The sequence below is a fragment of the Stegodyphus dumicola genome, chromosome X2, assembly GCF_044657685.1.
Source record: "Stegodyphus dumicola isolate Sdum_Otavi_A_Nest chromosome X2, ASM4465768v1".
In the NCBI taxonomy this organism is placed as follows: domain Eukaryota; kingdom Metazoa; phylum Arthropoda; class Arachnida; order Araneae; family Eresidae; genus Stegodyphus; species Stegodyphus dumicola.
Window position 1 is genome coordinate 30,047,456 of NC_140781.1, and position 7,657 is coordinate 30,055,112.

Consider the following 7,657-nt stretch of genomic DNA (forward strand, 5'->3'; position numbering starts at 1 on the left):
AGTGTAGCAGGTGGAACTTGCAGCAGTAAGAGCAGTTTCATATGTAAGAGATGATACAATGGAAAATATAGACAAGGCATCAGTCATATGGATAGAAGACCAAAGTCAAAAACGGATTCCAATTGATACTAATGCTATTACAAAAAAGGCTTTAAATATTTATAAAGCACTTAAGAATCCGTCACCATCGACTTCGTCAGAATTCGCTGAAATCATTGCCGCCAACACCTACACTTCTGATCAGATCTTCAATGCTGACTAGTCCGGGTTGCTCTGAAAAAAAAATATCTGAAAGAACCTATTTTGCTAAAGCTTGCAAATCAGCTAGTGGTCATAATGTAGTGAAAAGTCGTATAAAAATACTTTACTGTTGCAACGCTTCAGGCGATTATATAATGGGAAAATTGGTTATTAACAAATCAAAATCACCACGCTCATTTAAAGAAATAAACATAAATAACCTTCCCGTTTATTGGGATAAGAAAGCATGGGTCACTGCCATAACTTTCAATGAATGGTTTTATAACATGTTTGTCCCAGGTGTCAAAAATTATTTAAGGGATTACCTTTTATGGCTCTTTTATTAATTGATAATGCACCTAGTCATCCTCAAGATTTACAACAAGATTTTTGTCTTTTTACCAACGAATACAACTTCCTCATTACAGCCGTTAGATCAAGGAATAATTGCGACTTTTAAAGCATTGTATATCAAACAAACCTTCAGGTACATTTTAGAAAAAATGGAGAATGACGAATCTCTTACACTTATGGATGCTCGGAAGAAATTTACAGTCTTAGATTGTGTTAAGCATATTGGACTGTTATATAATCAGATTAAACAATAAACTCTCAACGCATGCTAGGAAGATATGGCTGGATGCTGCTAAAGATGAGAATGATAGATTAAAATTAGAGCATGAATATTCTCAGATCACTAAATTGGCCCAAACTATAGGAGGAGAAGGTTTTAAGGATTTAGCTCACGCAGATACTGAAGAAATAATGGCTGATGAAGAACTAAATGAGGATGAGTTAGTTAACAGTATTCATTAAGCAAATAACCATGATGAAGACAATGATTTTGATGAAGAGCAATCACAGCAAGAGTCATCTGCGTAGTACTTGAATTGGGAAGAAAATTAAGTTATCATTTTTTACAATATGACATGAATGTTGAACAAGCTCTCCGATTCCAACGGGAGCTAAGCAAGTACTTAAATCAATATGAGGATGTTTACAAAGATTAAGGGAAAAAAAAACCTATGCAATTGGTTACTTACGGATTTCGCTACAAAGTCTTAGGAAGGAAGATATCAGATACCCTAATTCATCAACCATTGAAGCAGAATTTAATCAAGAAAGCTCAAGTTGTGAAAGTGACATCATACCAATCAAGAAGAAAAGACTAATAGTTCATGAAAGTGATGACAGTGATTAAACTTATAATAATTTTTTGAAAGATCTATATTTTCCTAATGTAAAATAAATTAAATATGTACTTCTATTACCCACATATTTTTGTTATTTTATGAACGAAGTACAACTTTATTTACTTTAAGATGTCTTACTTTTGTTTTATGTAAATAAATAATTAAATGATGCACATTTAAGAGTGTTTTTCGTTTTAGACGGCTTTATATAGCAAAATCCAAGATTTCGATTTACACGGTTTTGTGCAAAACCTATCTTCCCTGTAAATCGAGGGACAGGTGTATTTATCAACAAAGATATTCACCTGCAGTTTGGAACTGTGCCCAAGTTGATGATGGTGCATCGGAGGTTTGAGCAAAAAGCGCTGCCGATATAGCTTCATGTTACAGATCTTAATGAGCCTCCCAGTAGAACGGTACTTCTGAACATCTGGTACCTGTGCCAAGGCACTACCCGATGTAGAATAATTAAGAAATTGCGAATTACATTATGCTTATCCAAAAGACTCAAGTAGTGAGTATATATATATATGTTACAAGCATATATATATGTTTATTTAAAGAGTTTTATATTAGATGGAAAGACTGTATTAGATTAAAGATTAATCATTGAACTTTTGTTTATCAGCAGGCCAGAAAGCAGTCGAGCTAGTGAGTGTGCCCTGAAAGTCAAAAATGTTAAAAACATGGAAAGAAAAGTGTGAGAATCTTGGTGCCAAGTAATACAATAATGGGAGCATAGTTGAAAAGTGTGGAAATACAGATGGTAAGTATAAAAGTAAAACAGGTGCTAAATGGAATATGAAGATAGATAAACACAGTAATACAATAAATAGAGTCACATGGAAACATTTTACAGTAATTACATAATCCAGATGTTTAAAATGGCCGATGACCTATCTTTGTTATCAAGGTTATTGTAACCATAAGTGGCTATTTTAACAGCCGGGTTCTCCAAGGTACTTTGTTTTTCATGAAACTTTTTTGCTATTTTATAATAGAAGGATCTTAGCATACAAACTCCAAGTTCCTCATGAATGCGATTGTTCCTAATATACCAAGGAGCATTTATAATTTGTCTTAGCATAATATTCTGGGCAGTTTGAAGTTTACCTCTATATCTATTGCAGGCATAAGCCCAAACAGGGCATGCATAACAGAGTGATAGACGCAGAATGGATTTATAAATGAGCAATTTGTTATCTGTGGATAAAACACTGTTTCGAACAATGAAGGGGAAGAGTCTAGCTTTACAAGCTCGAAACTTCTGTATACTAGCTGTAATGTGTGGGTTCCATGAAAGTTACTGAGGATCACCCCAAGGTAAAGGACTTGCTTGGCCCAGGGAATGAAGCTTACATAGAAGTTTAGATTAGTTTTGAACTTTTGCTTCCTAGAGAACATGATTGCTTGGGTTTTGCTGATATTGATCTGAATTTTCCATTTAATGAGCCTATGAGAGTAAAGAACGTTTCCTCTCATCTACCCTTCGTCAAAATCTTAATGAAAGATGTCCAAAATTTAAGGATCTTCTTTGTGCAGCCATCTAGTGGTACTAAAGTGAAGTATTCGATTCCATCGTGCCTAGAAATGTTGCTATCAAATTGGTGGCGAAATCTTCACAAAAAGTTGATATAAAAAAATACTACACCATAAAATTTTTGAATGTTCGTATAAACTTTGAATAATGACAGTAAATGTGGCATTTTAGCATAAATTGACGAATATTCTCAATGTTCCAAACTTAAACAATTATCCCGTTCGCATATTTCACAAGTGCACATCTCTGTAGCCACCGAGGGAGTGGCTTCTAGGATGGACCAATGAGCATCCAGTAATATTTCTGTCATGTCACATGACCTTTTGCACGTTTTAAGATTTAAGCAAGAGGGTTGAAAATACTTTGTCACGCAGTTTTCTGTACATCGTCTATTTCTTCTGAAAATTTTCATTGCGAAGTTAGATCAAATATAAGCAATTATGAAGATTTCACTACCTGGTTAAAAGAATTTGAAACAAAATACAAACACATGTTGGATACTCGAAAAAATATTCATGCGAAATATTAATTAATAAGTGATAAAAAGATTTCACTACCTGATTGAAAGAATTTGAAATAAATACAAGCACATGTTGGATACTCCACGAAAATATTCATGCGAAATATTACTTAATAAGTGATAAATAAGACGAAAGAAATATAGGATGCACATCTGAGCCCAAATGCTATCTCTACATAAAACTGCATATGAGAAAAATATTTACACCAGTTAGTTATATATGTAAATAGAAGTGAGAACTTTTTAGTTCAGTCTATGTGAAAAAGATGTTATAATAATAGCCAATGCAGAATTTTATTCAAATTGAACTTCACTAATTTGCATTTGCAATTTACTAATTTGCATTTAGTGTGTTAAATTTCACATTTAAAAACTGCTCACTCATAAATATACTGTCTACACAAGAAGTACTCATCAAACAGAATAAATTTATCTATTCGCAACGAATATATTCAATTGATTCACATATAACTTTTAATGTTAACAATGGATATAATCAGATCATACACAATATGTATTCTGAATCAAATGAAATCAAGCACTTTCAAAACCAAATGAATGCAAGCACTGAAATAAGAAAACACTACATTCATTGTAGCACTTCCAATCCTTTTTAGCTCAATAATAACAATAAAAAAATAATTAAAAAAAATCTATATACATGAATTCTCTTAATCCACATTTGTTAGTAAATGCATAATATTTGAAGCTTATTGTAGCTTGAGTCATTTTCTCGGTGTAAAGAGCGATAATATGCCGTGAATATCAATCCAAATATCAAAAATATCAAAGCGTGATAAAAATCGCGAAAGTAAAATGTTAGCGATTAATTAAACTCATAAAACGAAAGCACTACGAGATTTTCTACTTTTACGCCATACATTTATAACTGCGAAACAAATGCAAATTAAAACGTAAACAACATACGCTCACATGCACACGAAGATTTAGCGTCACAAGAGCAATAGAAGTTCATGGGTCCATTTTCGAAACCCCTTCCTCAGTGGCTACGCTGATGTGCACTTGTGAAATATACACCCCGTTCATCCCTATGAGCAAAATGAATACGTATTTTTACCAAACACTCAGCAAATCTATCATATTAACAAACAAATGGTCGATAACTGAATTTCTTAAGACACCGAAGACAAAAATTTAACAGAAATAAATACATAAAAAAATCTACTGATATAGATTAAGTAAAGGAAAAGTGAAACAAAACAAAAGAACGGAAAGTGTTTCTTAGAAAGAGTAACAAAGGAAAAGTGCTTCTTAAGAATTTAAAGCGACAAGAAGAGTACGCTATTTGTAGCTTTCGTGAATGCTCGATGACATCACAAATTCATAAACTTTTTGGAATATGAAGATCTTTAAAAATTTATATCTGAAGTTGCATTTCTATTCAGGGAAGAAATAGATAATATAAGATTATGTATGATGCTTCACGTATCTTTTTTGTAGAGAAAATACAGCCCTACACTTTATCTTTTAATCGAAATATTAAAAATTAAGGAAAACATTGTTTACTGAGTATTTGTGACAGGCGAAATGGATTTGAAAAAAGAAAATTAATAATTATTTTAATATTTGACTAGGAATAAATATACATAAGATCGAAATTTAACCAAAATTGTAAAATAGTACTTGTAAAAATTATTTTTGTAGCAGTGGCGTAGCGAGTGGGGGGCAAGGGAAGGAAATTTGTCCCCGGGCGCAGCTTCCAGTGGGCGCCAAAGTCATGTTACGGATTTTTAGAACGTCACACTTCACCCCTTAATTTCTCGAAACAGTGTACTTTCAAATGACAAGAAACTGCTTATTTATAAAACCGTATTGCATTCCCCACTATGCTATGCCTACACGTCCTGGGCATATTCATGCAAATCTTATTGAAAAAAATTGCAACAGGCACAAAATTGTGTCCTAAAACAGATTACCAATTCACCCTGGTACGTTCGAAATCAAAAGTTATATGAAGAACTGGGTATAGAATAACTTAAGTACACTCATGTCCATAAATTAAGGATAATGCAAAATCAGGCAAAGGAAGAGTTAGAACCAAAACAAATTTGACTTATTTGTAAAGCTTATTTATTAAACAAAAGGTAAAGAGCAAAAAAGATGCTATATGTTTGATATTATTAAAAAAATTAGCGATTTTTTCTCCCTGGAGCAAATTACAAAAAAAAAAAAAAAAAAAAAAAAAAAAAAAAAACTATTTACAAAAAACCAATATTACATGGTTGGTATGATTGTTAATACAATGTATGTCTCCCAGACGATGCAATACAGTCCATACAACGCCTAGGCATGCTGAGTATCAAATTATCGATCGGATCTTGAGGGATATTACACCACTCAAACCGCAATGCTCTCCAAAGTTCCGGTAGACATGTAGGAGGAGGTTGACGGGCTGCAACTCGTCGGCCAAGCATGTCCCACACATGCTCTACTGGATTCAAGTCCGGTGAGAATGCTGGCAAGTCCATGCGGGTGATATACTCCGATTGAAGGGCATTCGCTTACGATGTTTGCACGATGAGGATGGGCGTTGTCATCCATAAACACAAATTGTGCGCCCATGGCGCCCCGAAACAAACGTACATGTTGTTCCAGAATGACGTTCCGATAGATTTGGCTTGTCATGGTTCCAATTTGAACATGCAGGTCAGTTCAGGAACCCAGAATAATTCCACCCCAAACGAGCACTCCTGCACCACCGTAACGGTGTCGTTCAATGATGTTTTCTTGGTAGTAAGGGGTACCTGGAGCTATCCATATGTCTGGCGAGAATCAGACTGCAAGCTAAACTTGGACTCGTCGGAAAACATCCCACAAGCCCGCTGTTGCGGTGTCCACAATGCATGCTGTCTACTCCAGGCTAACCGCAGGCGACAGTGAGTTGCAGTAAGTGGAATGCATCTGACAGGTCTACGAGCATATAGACCAATCTGCCCTAAGCGTCTGTACACGGTCTGCTTTGAAATTGTCGTACCAGTGGCTGAAGAGAGCTGACGAGACAGGTCTGAGGCTGTGATCCGCCTGTTTCTTTTGGCAGTAACTGCCAAATACTGGTCCTCATTTGGCGTTGTAACTCTGAGGCGACCTGTGCTGTAACGTCTACTCACATTACCATCATCTTGGAATCGTTGCCAAAGCCTGGAGATGACACTCTGGGCAATTCCAAGTTCGTCTGATACTTCCAGTTGTGTACCCCCACATTCCAGACGGCCGATAATTCTACCACGTAAAAAATCATCCAAATGCGTCCTTTGTGTCATAACTATTCGGTTATTGCACTGAAATGCTTATAAAGCGCCTGCGCACAATTTTACTTCTTTGCCTGTATTCCTTATATATCACTCTCTTACACTCTCGTCATTGTGACGTACCATCAGTGTCATCTGGTTACTTTCTAAAATTTGCATATGATTCTTGAAGATGTGTGTAGTGATTTTACAGGTGATATATTTATTTTAGAGTTCGATTTCCGCATGACTCCGAATTATCCTTAATTTATGGACATGAGTGTATTTTTACTGCCGGCTCGGCCGGAACTTTTATGTCAATCTTGTTAATATCAACAACCCAGTTATAAGGATTTATGATTACGACTTTAATGACACAAATAGTAGTAGTAAACGGCATATGGCCATACTTAGTACCCATACTGTATAACTTACTTAATCTGTTATGTACCTCCTAATATTGTGTCGTAGATTTAAGGTTTAATTATTACTAGTGCACCAAGAGACTCACACTACTTATCCTATTATTTATATGTGTGTTATAAATGTTTTATCTGCATCAGGCTATAGCCAGCTCATTCCTCCTGTCTCGGCTATCCCAGATAGCACTATTGAAATTTGACGCAAATTTTAGTTTTTTTAGAAATTTATCTTAATTTATCTCTTCTCCTACATCTATTCTTATAACTTTAAAAAATGTTAAAATGTTATATATATATATATATATAATTAAATCATGTTTATATATATATATATATATATATATATATATAATTCTAAATATATACTAGTTTCTCATGACAGTATTCGAAATAACATATCTGTTCTACAAGGGATAGGGCTCTTGACACAGGTACCCTGGTGCTACACCGTTTCCCCAGTGCGTCAATTTTTAGAATGAAACGTTTTCCATTCT